Source organism: Mytilus edulis, chromosome 13 (genome assembly GCF_963676685.1).
Source record: "Mytilus edulis chromosome 13, xbMytEdul2.2, whole genome shotgun sequence".
Lineage (NCBI taxonomy): Eukaryota > Metazoa > Mollusca > Bivalvia > Mytilida > Mytilidae > Mytilus > Mytilus edulis.
Window position 1 is genome coordinate 60,910,597 of NC_092356.1, and position 12,895 is coordinate 60,923,491.

A 12,895-nucleotide genomic window follows, 5' to 3' on the forward strand; every position below is an offset into this window, starting at 1 on the left:
AAAAATAGTAGTTTTAATCTTTAATAAAAACTAAATGCAATATTACCCAATTTGATATACCATTGTACATCTGTTTGATATCATTGACTTTACCGGAATTTCTTAACTTGTATTCAAATCTGGCTGTGTTTAAATGCTAATAAAACTATTGCAATTTTAAAGTTTTTAATTGACAAAAAAATACAACATACAACATGCATAATTCTTTTTTAGTTTCTTTTTAACATTTTATTCTTACATAATTAAATTCATTTGACAATCATTTACACGAACTTTTTGTGAAAAGAATACTAATTATCTAAGCTAAGGCATTATATCTTTTGAGGATTTTTGAGGATTTTTTTTTAAATTCTATGATAATAGTTGTGCAATGTTGAACATGATAGCCGTCATTAATCCAAATAAGTAATACAGTAGTTGTAATAAAAGTTATACTTTAGTCATGCATTACAGATATTGACGAATTTATAATAGTTCGTTCATACATCGTTGTTCATGAAACAATCATTATTAGTATACATGTAAGTTTCCTGACGTATAAGAGCCATTGAGGATGAGCTCCAGAGAAATCAGACTAGTTGCGTTTCGTTCGTTTGTTTGTTGGGAAAGGAGAGGAAATGCAACCGCGTGTACAGATAAACGACAGAATTACCATACAAGCATTTATAGTCAACACAATCAGAAAGAGTTCCCATCGTTAGACGGGGAATATGAAGGCTTCCAAGAATGAACAAGTGACATGTCTAACTCTGAACAGTTAAAGAACAGACTATCGACATCGAACGCTTGTTCTTGATATTTGAAACTGTATGCATATATATACGTATACGTTTATGATATAGTGATGAGTTCTGACAAAAACTAAATTCCTTCATGGTTATATCTTGCCATACGTTTATATTGGTTTGTAAGGTGATTACTCAAAATCGTTATTTGAAAATCCTGTTTGTGAGATGTAGATTCATTTCAATACAGAAATTTCGTCTATATATTTCACAAGTGTATAACACGGAGAAGCTCTGAAGGTTCATTACTCCCATTTTGTTTGGGTGTGAACCATCGATGTTTACAGCAATATCAAGGAATAAGGTGATGATGGTAGAAAGAACTATGGGCGTCATGTGGCAAATATTACATGCATATCGGACAATGAGTTGTCAATCTGTATGAAAAGTTTTCCAATACAACCATATTATTGAGAAGGAATGTTTACATGCTATACTCACTTTTACCCCTATTTATTCAAAATATATGTTTTTTTCTTATGTTCAATGTATACACGTATATATTTTAAATTGCGCTATAGTTCCGTAACTTTATATCCAGTCGTATAAACGAATCGTCGGCAAGTGCGTACATTTTTTTAAATCAATATTTCTGGTCTGTTCCAATCTGTCCTTCACTATTGACAATGACTATATATTACATTTTCCCAAATTCACCCTTGGAAAAAATATTTAAATAGATTTTAATTTCATCAAATCTTATTTTTTGGGTATTATTTATATATTATGAATTATATTCTTTACACCATAAATGTTATTTATAAACAAGCGTATGAGTTTAGCAATGACAAGTAAGACAGAGTTGTATATTATACATCTGATAGTTCAAAATGGAAAGTTATAAGTTATAAGTTATCAGCCGTGTACACTGATCAATACCTGCAGAAGTGAAACGATGCATGAACTTGCAAGCCCGACAGGAAATCGCTTGAATACCTGGACGTGTCACCTCACACCCCTCACAATACCTTTGGAAGTAATACCTTTAGCCATGCTGGTGATCAGATAAGGGAAGATCAAAATATATTTGAAAAAAGTTTATTACTTTAAAGAATTATGAACAAATTAGATTTTCGAAAACAATTTTCACGGAACACTTATTTATGATTTCAACTTTGACTTTTCACCTAATTCCAATATCAACAGTTTAAAAACAACAGACCATGGTAATTTAAAAAAAGTAAGAATATTTTCCGTATCAAGTTAGTTAGTCGTATTAAACAACCGTACGATTGACAAGATATCGACACGCAATTACGACTACATCGGTTACTGTAGTTTTGTTTCTTTGTGGTTTATAGACATATCGTTTTTATTCATCGGGAAAGAAGACAAGATGGCGGATCTCGGAGAATTGATACTCTAAATTTAAAATCGATGGTGATCGCTTATCTAGCGGAATAAAACTTTAATATCTATGAATTTGAACATTTTTATACAGAATGAACATAATATCAATTTTTGATTTTTTTGCGAAGTTTCCCTTTAAGTTTGTCTCAACTAAATTTAATGAAATGTGTATATAATGCTTATTACCTCTAAACTCAGTTTAGGATCAATTTTTCTCATTTCAGATTTAAGAAAAGTAAAAGAAAATTTCTTCAAATGTTTTTTTTTTTGAGAGGATTAATATTCAACAGCATAGTGAATTGCTCAAAAGCAAAAATAGAAATTTTAAGTTCATTAGACCACACTAATTCTGTGTCTAAAACCTATGCTGTGTCAACTATTTAATCACAATCCAAATTCAGAGCTGTATCCAGCTTGAATGTTGTGTCCATACTAGCCCCAACCGTTCAGGGTTTGACATCTACAGTCGTATAAAGCTGCGCCCTGCAGAGCATCTGGTTACTGTTGTTTGCAACCCCAAGTGAGAAATGTTTTTAAAAACAGTAGGATTTTTACTTTAATCTAGAAATCTCAAATGAATATGATAAGACTTTCATTTTTTCATTATTTAGATAAATGCTGGTCACTTGAAACAATATGGATCTTATTAGTGTATTTGCAGGTCTCATTTTCTAGAAAAGGTTCATATTGGTACTAGCATTGAATAAAAGAAATCTACAAAAAAAAATAAAAAATCTGAAAATCTAAAAGAGTATTTCTGACATAGACCAAGAACCAGAGATGTATATTTATTTTAATTTAATTTATTTAGATATAATTGTGATCCCTATGTAAGATTTATGAGCACTTCTTTCCATTAATGTTCTTTTTACATTTATAATAACTTTAAAGAGGTCTTCAAAAATAGTATAATTAGCAATCGCACATGTGATATCTTTTTTTTTAAAACTACCAACTATACAGTATAGATGTGAATGTATATGTTCAAATGGTTTTGAAAAGAAAACAATATAGATATTAAATATAAAAGACGCAAGGGAGGTAATTGATCCATGCATTCGATTATAAGGAAGTACACCACTAATTCATGGCCCCATTGCTTTCTATGTTAAATTCCTCCATTTTAAGCAGGCACACCTCTTTTGTTTTAAGTTCAAATAAAGTGACAATCATTGTATGTCAAAGCAACACTTTATGGTGTCTTGTAATGAAAAAATCAACATAACTTTAATGGCATATAAGAAAGAACTGGTTCCCAGAACTTCAGATGTACCAAAACAGGTAATTCAGATCTGTAAAACAGACAAAATGTACCCTTTTTTATTAGAAAAAATTAGATGTAGTTTTTTAAATATTTAAAATTATAAGTCAAGAAGTGTTCTACAATGACCACCAGTCCTTCAGCTTTCATTTGATACCAAAAATACCTAAATCTTCTACACATTTTGAAAGTTACACTCATGCGTAGAAACAATTTTGTGTTAAATATGTACTACTTTCTGGCCAGGCGCTAATTAGTGGTGTTACAACCATATAAATATTAAATATAAAAGGTGTAAGGGAGATAATTGTTCCATGCATTGGATTATAATCAAAAGTAATTGTGTATGCTTGATGTAAATAAGGTTATGAGGTGGTATGGTAATCCGGAGAAAGTATATATAACATTAATTACTATTTACCAGTATTTACTATTTTGTATTTTTTTATATTAATCTTTATTTATAATTATTCTTTCAGAAATAAATCAATTTTATAAAAGGGTCCTTGCATTAATATATCTTGTAGCCAATCAATTCAAAATGGATTTTTTTTCCCCTTTGTGTCTAATTCCCCACCATTATTCAATTTCTTGTTTAACCTTTTTTGAAGAATTTTTTTTATATCATTGAAGATGCTTCTTTTCAAAGTTTGACATTGATATAACTGCTGACAGTATAAGAATGCAATGTTTTATCATAAAAAATGTTTTGATCACCTATCAAGCTACTAACCCTTTGTTTCAAGGGGGAAATTATTTTTGACTGTAAGTCCTCAATATGTGTGATATTAAATTTGCTTTTATTTGCAGTAGTCTTATAGTATATTGATAAAAAGTTTTATTATAAACAAATTGGTTCTTACTTTATTTGCCTAGAGTATTTCAGAACTTTCTTTTACAAGTTAAGATAGCATATTTGATAGGAACTATCTTGAAGTCCTCACAAATTGTGAAAGTAAATAATAATCCACTTAAATTTATTCTCTGAGCAGGACTTTTGCATTTTAATTTGGCCAACAGTATTTTGTGTAATGTTCTTGAGAAAGTATCAATCCCAAGTTATGTGGGCTTGGTGGCAGAGTAGTTGATGTAGTAATCCAATTATCCTGGTGATATATAGCCTATTAATCTGAAGATCATCATCACAACGTACATTCATATCTGAACCTTATTGACAAGAATTGACAGTTTTCCTGAAAAATGTCGGTGGTTTTCTCCTGGTACCAGAATCAACCACTAATGATAATATCTACATTACAGCCATGCATGCTGAAGTAGTATTTAACACCTACTTTATATAGATATAAGAAGCTGTTGTCAATCAATTAATCCTTAATTTTTGTAGAGCCTTGAACTTTTGTAGCAGAAAGCTGGACATAGGAATAGTGATCTGGAGGTGGCGGCGTCTTTAGCTTACTTCTTAAAAGCTATATACCGGTATTTAAGAAGGTGGAAGACCAGATTGCTTCATACTTTGTATATAGATGCCTTATGTTACAAAGTTTCTGTTTGTCACATTTCCATTGTCCTTGACCTCATTTTCATGGTTCAGTGACTACTTGAAAAAACAAATTTGTGAGGTTAATTTCTCTCTTATTATGAGTCCACATCTTAGATACTATACGCAATAGGTTTAGTATATTTTGTGTCATCTTCGTTAGCCAAGGGTTACGATCCACTCCCGCTCTCTTCACCCTTGGCGGATTGAGATAATATTTCTGTGTATGTTTCATGCACAAATGCATGGATGTTGACGTATATTTTCGTTTCTGGCTTTACCAAGTGGGTAGAATCTAGACACTACCGTGTTTTTACCTCCAAATTGAAGAGTTCAAGTGCTACCATTGGTCAAGAATAATGTATTCGGAATGGGCGTGACTTTAATCTTCCGATAGATGGCGCGACATTGATATCACAAATGTTGGCTCAATCTGCCAAGGGTGAAGAGAGTGGGAGTGGATCGTAACCCTTAGCTAGCGAAGATGATTTTGTGTATGGGAAAATTGTAAGGTGTACATGAACAACTGGCAGGTGTCATCCAACCTTCACATCATTTTTATTGTTCAGTGGTTATAATTAAGTTTTTGTGTTTGGTCTGTTTTTATTACACTGTATACAATAGGCCTACTGCATTTGGTGTAGAGAATGATTGTAAGGTGTTGAGTCTAGCTTGAAGTTGTCATCTGACCTTGACCTCATTTTCAAAGTTCAGTGGTCAAAGTTAAGTTTTTGAGTTTTGGGTCTTTTTTTCTAATACTATATTCAATAGGTCAACATATCTGGTGTATGGAAATACTTTATGATGTACATTTCAGTCTTGCAGGTTTAATTTGACCTTGACCTCACCTTGACCTAAATTTTCATGGTTCACATCACATAGATAACATCACAGAACACTTTGGAAACTTTAAATATTTTCAGGAAAAGGAAAAATTATCATAAGAGAATCAAAGAAGAAAACCACAAACAAAGGATCACAATAAGCACAAGTCATAGTCAAAATGAACATAAAACTTAGATACTGTACCAAAACTTCAAATGTTGATAGATTTACCACAATTTCCATAATTCTCAAGTTGTGTGACAGCCATACATCTCACAAAGGACCTGATGCATTTGGTATCAGTACCTCCTTCAGAGTGCAGCCAATTGGTATCAGTACCTCCTTCAGAGTGAAGCCATTTGGTATCAGTACCTCCTTCAGGGTGAAGCCATTTGGTATCAATACCTCCTTCAGAGTGAATCCATTTGGTATCAATACCTCCTTCAGAGTGAAGCCATTTGGTATCAGTACCTCCTTCAGAGTGAAGCCATTTGGTATCAATACCCCCTTCAGAGTGAAGCCATTTGGTATCAGTACCTCCTTCAGAGTGAAGCCATTTGGTATCAATACCTCCTTTAGAGTGAAGCCATTTGGTATCAATACCTCCTTTAGAGTGAAGCCTTTTGGTATCAATACCTCCTTCAGAGTGAAGCCATTTGGTATCAATACCTCCTTCAGAGTGAAGCCATTTGGTATCAATACCTCCTTCAGAGTGAAGCCATTTGGTATCAATACCTCCTTCAGAGTGAATCCATTTGGTATCAGTACCTCCTTCAGAGTGAAGCCATTTGGTATCAATACCTCCTTCAGAGTGAAGCCATTTGGTATCAGTACCTCCTTCAGAGTGAAGCCATTTGGTATCAGTACCTCCTTCAGAGTGAAGCCATTTGAAATGGTATATGTCCAGTGGTGTATTTAATCTAGTAAATGTGCAATCACATTAACCTTTCTATAACCATATTAAAATAAACTTATTCTGTGTACTTCAGTGTTTATTTCTCTACCTATTATGCCTTGAAGATGCCACACTGAAAAGTAGAAACATGTTGACTACAATGAAATAACTTCCTTGCCAGCCCATAACCAGAATGTTGACTTTTATAATTTGGATTTTAATGAGGTTAAATGACAGCTGGAGCATAAATAGGAATCCATCCTGATTACCTGCTTATACATATAGTAACTAATTCATATTGTTGAACTAATGCTTAAAATGTATCAGTCAAATTGGAAATAAACTAATTAAAAAAACTCACTACATCAATTTACATATTGAAGATTTGATCTTTGGCATTTATGTTGTTAAAAATTGTCAATGTACTGCTAGACAGACATGCCTACCATAAAATAAAGAACTTTTCTGACATGTTTGTTTATAGCAATTAACAAGAATGTGTCCTCAGTACACGAATGCCCCACTCGCACTATCATTTTCCATGTTCAGTGGACCGTGAAATTGGGGTAAAAACTCTAATTTGGCATTAAAATTAGAAAGATCATATCATAGGGGACATGTGTACTAAGTTTGAAGTCGATTGGACTTAAACTTCATCAAAAACTACCTTGACCAAAAACTTTAACCTGAAGCGGAACAGACGGACGGACGAACGAACTGACAGACGGACGAACGGACCCAGCAGGCACACAACGTTGATTTAACATTGAATCAATGTTTATTTTCTATGTTGAATCAATGTTGAATTATTATTAGATTTTGCAAATTTGTATCAACGTTGAAATCCTATGTTGAATCAACGTTGATGTTCAACATTGAATCTATATAGAATAAAAGTTGCTTCAACATTGTTTCAACCAATAGCTTAATTTGAATTCAGGGTGAATACAATACTAGTATTCAACACGGAATCAAAATTGGTTAGTGATTGTGTTCAACTGTGTTTCCACCTAAACTAATATGTTTCATTCATCCTGTATTTTCTTTGTCTTGCAGTCCATAATTTTATACTGTAGTAATGTTCAAGCTATTGTCTTCTCTAGGCGCTCAACATGCAAAACGCCATAGCAACATTCTGCCTCAGGAAACCTGATCCAATAACTGCTCCATTAGACCCCAAGTTTGAAAAATAATCTCAAAACAAAATTGATTATCTTTAAATAAAGTCATTGTCTGGTTATATTTGACATGGTGTGGGCTTTAGTTCATTGTTGAAGACTGTATGGTAACGCAAAGATATATAAACAATGTTCTTTGGTTGATGGTTGTCTTGTTAACAATAGGTACAACAATAAAAAGTGTTTGGATGCACAAAACTTTGAATACAATGTAGATGCCATTGACTGTCAATAACTTGTAAAATATCAGTAATTTTCAACAATAAAACTGAGTGACCACATTCGTGTGATGTGAGCATTGCTTGACAATGATAAAAATAACAACCAATCAACTGAATAACAAATATGGGTGTTGAGGGATATCCTACGAACCATAATTTAACCACCAAGTTTTTTTTAACATTTAACAACATGCTTACAACAACACAAATTATCATCCAAGAGAAATATTGATTTCGAAAGCACACAACCCTTAATACACAAATTTTGCTCAATGTCTATTTGAAATATCTGAGTGGTCAAAATATAAAACAAAGTTTGCTGTTCGGACACTTCCTATCCTATGTATTCTAATGTCCAACCACTGATTATAGAGAAATATTCAATACGATAAAATTAAAATAAATTTATTTATTAATAGTGAAACAACTTCAACTTCTTTTTTCTCACACCTTGTCTTTTTGGAGCCCGTTTTAGAAAGTTTATTGTTTTTTCAGACACTTGAATTGCTGTTCCGTGATTCCATCTAGGTCTTCATGATGACATCTACAAAATCAAAAGTTATAACATTGTAAAGTTTTATTCTGTTCAACACATTTAACTATTTTAACTTCATAATGATATTACTTTAGGGAGATACCATTTGATTTCTATAGGGGGGGGGGGGCTAGGAGGAAAAATTTTGTCCTGCCTTTTTTTTAGCTGTAATCTCTGTCCTGACTTTTTATTTTTCACTCTGTTCGGTCCTGCCTTTTTTTTCCATTTATCCTGACTTTTTTTTACCTAAATTGTCGTCCTGACTTGCAAGTGTTTCATCCTGCCTTTTTTTTTACTCAAAACTCCTGTCCTGCCTTTTTTTTCAAATTTCATCCTAGCCCCCCCCCCCCCCCCCCCCCTAAAAATTAAATGGTAGCTCCCTTAAAGTATAAATAAAAAGCATAAGAACCGGTGAAAACTAAAGTAAATAACAGTTGTCCTTTGAAGTCTCAACTACATTTCCGTTTAGATAGACTAGAAGGACTTAATAAAAAGGTATAATCTGCAAGAAAATCCTAACTACTACATTTTAATTTGAACAAATTGAAGGTTTATCCACTTATGTCTTTTTCTGTATTACTTGTGCTGCGGCATGGATATCTGACTAATTGTATTCAAGGATGGTAAAGGGGGTTCTTAACACGGAAACACGTGAAATAAAAATTAAAAAAACCACTGCACTGAAAATAAAAATTTGGATAAAGGAAGCACGAAAAATTAAATCATGAATATTATTAAGGAAAAAAGTACTAGAAGTTAATACTCAGTCATTATTGGAGATCACACAGTCATGATAATGGACACGAAGACCCTGCAGTCACCTTTTCGCTTCGCTTCCGCTTGTTGCATCCGAATCGTGGAAAAGATAACTTGATCAAAATTAATATCCTGGGAACACATAATTTAAAACAATCTCCCGACTGGACTTCGAATTTAGTCCTGCTTTACTTTTTTTTTTCATCTTGAATGTTGGACTAGCACGAGAAATTAAAGAGTACACAGACGAAACACGGAAAATAAATAAGAGGAAACTAAAATAATGCATGTCTAACCAATTACGAGAAATAAAACGCTAAAACACGTGAAATAAAAAGGCCATAAATGCAAATAACTTTTTACCACCCTCATATACCCTTTATGTTTAATTACCTTGTCCAAACTCTACCTCAATTTTGACAGTAAAATTAAAGGTTCAACTTGGTGAGTCATATACATGTATGGCTTCTGACCTTTCCATCCCAAAGTTGTAAACAAGCCCCCCTTTTTATGCGATTAAAATTTCTTTTCACTTTTGATTCAATCATATGATTTCAAAAAGTCAATGATAAAAATTCATGAGACGTTGCAAGATATCTTGGGAATGGTAACATGCTATCCTGATCCTGATCCTAAGGTCAATCCATAGATTGTCCTAAACATCCCCCTTTTTCACGTGTAAAATTTCAACTTTTCAGTACTGTACAGTTTCATAACAACATGATATGTTCACATTTCTAAAATACAATAACGTAATCACAATAATTAATATAAATACTTACGATAAAAATGTAAAAGCTGTATAGAGGAAAGATATTGATAAAAACTCTGCAGAAATCACTTGTGGTCTCGTTGGCGGATATTCAAACTTTGGCATCAAAAACAACTGCGCATGCGCATATCTGAAGTCTTAAAATAGAAATGTTACAATGCCGCGAAAATTTAAATCGTTATTTAAATAGATCTATCCGTTGTTTATATTTCAAGTTGTCAACCATTGTTTATGTACTGATGTATTCGTCTTTCTCTTGGAATTAATAAAAAGAATAGAAAAAAAATGAAAACAAGATATTTGACATCAGAAGTCAAGGGAAAAGGTGGAGGGATCTTTTAAGGGGAAGGAGTTATTCACAAATATTTAATTTTATATTTACTGTATGATCCTGTATACACGCTGGTTTTTTTATTATGTTTTGGAGTGGGGTGAAATTTTTTAATTTTCTATTATTTCAATATTTGGGGTGCGAAGTTCACGATTAATTAGTAATGCTTATAACACTGCGATTGTTGTATGTGTTATTCTATAATCACCACAACAATTCTACTGATAAATCTACTAAATATTTTATTTAATGTGAATATCGTTTTCAATTTGAAAATAATTGTGATGTGTCAAATACTTCTTTTTTGACATTTCTGGTATCCACAACTACTGGTTTTTATATATTGTTTAGCCAACCAGGGGCGGATCCAGCCATTTTAAAAAGGGGGGTTCCTAACCTAGGACAAAGGGGGGGGGGGTCCAATTGCATGTCCCCATTCAAATGCATTGATCGTCCAAAAAAAAGGGGGGTTCCAACCCCCATGAACCCCCCCCCCCTTCTGGATGATCCGCGCCTGCCAACGTAGATTCAGTGTTGGTATTTCAACACAATGTCAATTCAACGTTGAAACAATGTACTAATTTCAACGTTGCATTGTCAACGTTGAATCAATGTTGAATATTTGTTGATCAATGTATAACCTAAAATCAACAAAGATTCAACGTTGATTCAACAAAGTGTGCCTGCAGGGGACAGACGGACGGACGGACGCACAGACCAGAAAACATAATGCCCCTCTACTATCGTAGGTGGGGCATAAAAACTATCAAACTTGTGCAAAAAAATTGGATGATAATAAAATTGAAAATGGAAATGTCAAAGAGACAACAACCTGACTAAAGAGCAGACAACAGCAAATTTATATTGCTTCATGGGGGTAAAATATGCATTAGCAAACTGCTAAAAATACCATACTAAACAGTACTTTTCAACTTATACAACGTAGCTAAAATAAAAAAAGAGCTGTAGTATGATTGCTAATGAGAAAACTCTCCACCAAAATCCAAGTGATGTTAAAGTTAACAATAATAGGTCACTGCATGGCCTTCAATAGTGAGCAAGACCTTAATCACCCTGTATAACCCCGATACAGATGAAACCGGACGTTTGTTCGAATCGAACACATCGTGTAACACTGAGTTCAGACAGTAAGAAATTAATACTTTTAAAAATCCAATATCTATTCTTCGGATATTTTGCTCCAATATATTCTTTGCCATAATACTCATTAGTTACTAAAAGGTTTTTCAAATATGTGGAATTTTTATATACAAACATCAAATAACGCACGAAGATATCAATGATAAAACGTGCTTGGTATTTTTAAATAGTCAAAACTTAATGTTTCTTGCACCTCATAGTTTTTATAACATACATTTTTGAAAATTTCATAGTTAAAATTAACAAACTTATAAAGGTCGTATGCTTGTGTTGTGTCTAAAAACTAAAAAATACACGTTTTAAAGTGTCTTTATTTTCATGTTGTGTACGCTTCGTTGTCATTGACATTTTTATACTGTACGCTTCGTTGACACAATATTGATTTTGTCAATGAATTTTGCGTGTATGAAATAATGCTTTGAAATGATTATAACCAATATGCATGTTTAAAAAATAAATAATTTACCACCATAACATGCAGGCAGCAACCCATAATATCCGTTGTATTGTCGAAACACTCTTGGAGGTATTTTGTACATGTAAAAATAATCCTTATGTATACGAAAGTTGAATTGGTAGAAATACATTAATTCGACAGATGCAAATATGACTAAGCATACAGATACACACGTCTGAATATCTAATTTGATAGCATTTAAGAAAATGTTTACCAAACGACAGTCAATGTACGGTTAGGGGTGGGGTAGGTGCCTGCTAACATGTTTAGTCCCGCCATATTCTGTATGTGCCTGTCTAAAGCCAGGAGCTTGTAATCAGTGGTTATATATATTTTTGTGTTCACTATTTTGTGCAAAAATTAGGCTGTAAGTTTTCTCTTATGAATTGTTTTACATTTGTCATTTCTGTGTGATTTTTTAGCTGACTATGCGGTATGGGCTTTGTTCGTTGTTGAAGGCCGTACAGGGACCTATAGTTGTTCATTTTTGTGTCGTCTGGTCTCTTGCGAAGAGTTGTTTCAATACCACATCTTCTTTTTGATGTAGACGGCAATCAAAAACAATTAATGGATTATAGGCTTTTGGCCTGAATCTCAGAGGCGGGTCCAATAGGGTCATACCAAATTCCATCCTGCAGAACCCAAATAAGACAACAATCATTTTTCCCACGCACAATTAAAATCTGGAACAGCCTTCCCCTGAGTATTGTGATGAGCGACTCTATAGAGTAGTTCAAAGTAGCCGTCTCAAACTACACCTACAGTCAATAAATTCATCAAGTGTCAATAGTTTTATCTTAATATTTAAAAATAATAAATTAAAAATATGAACTACCACTATGTAAAAATTTTTTGTTTTGTTTATTATCA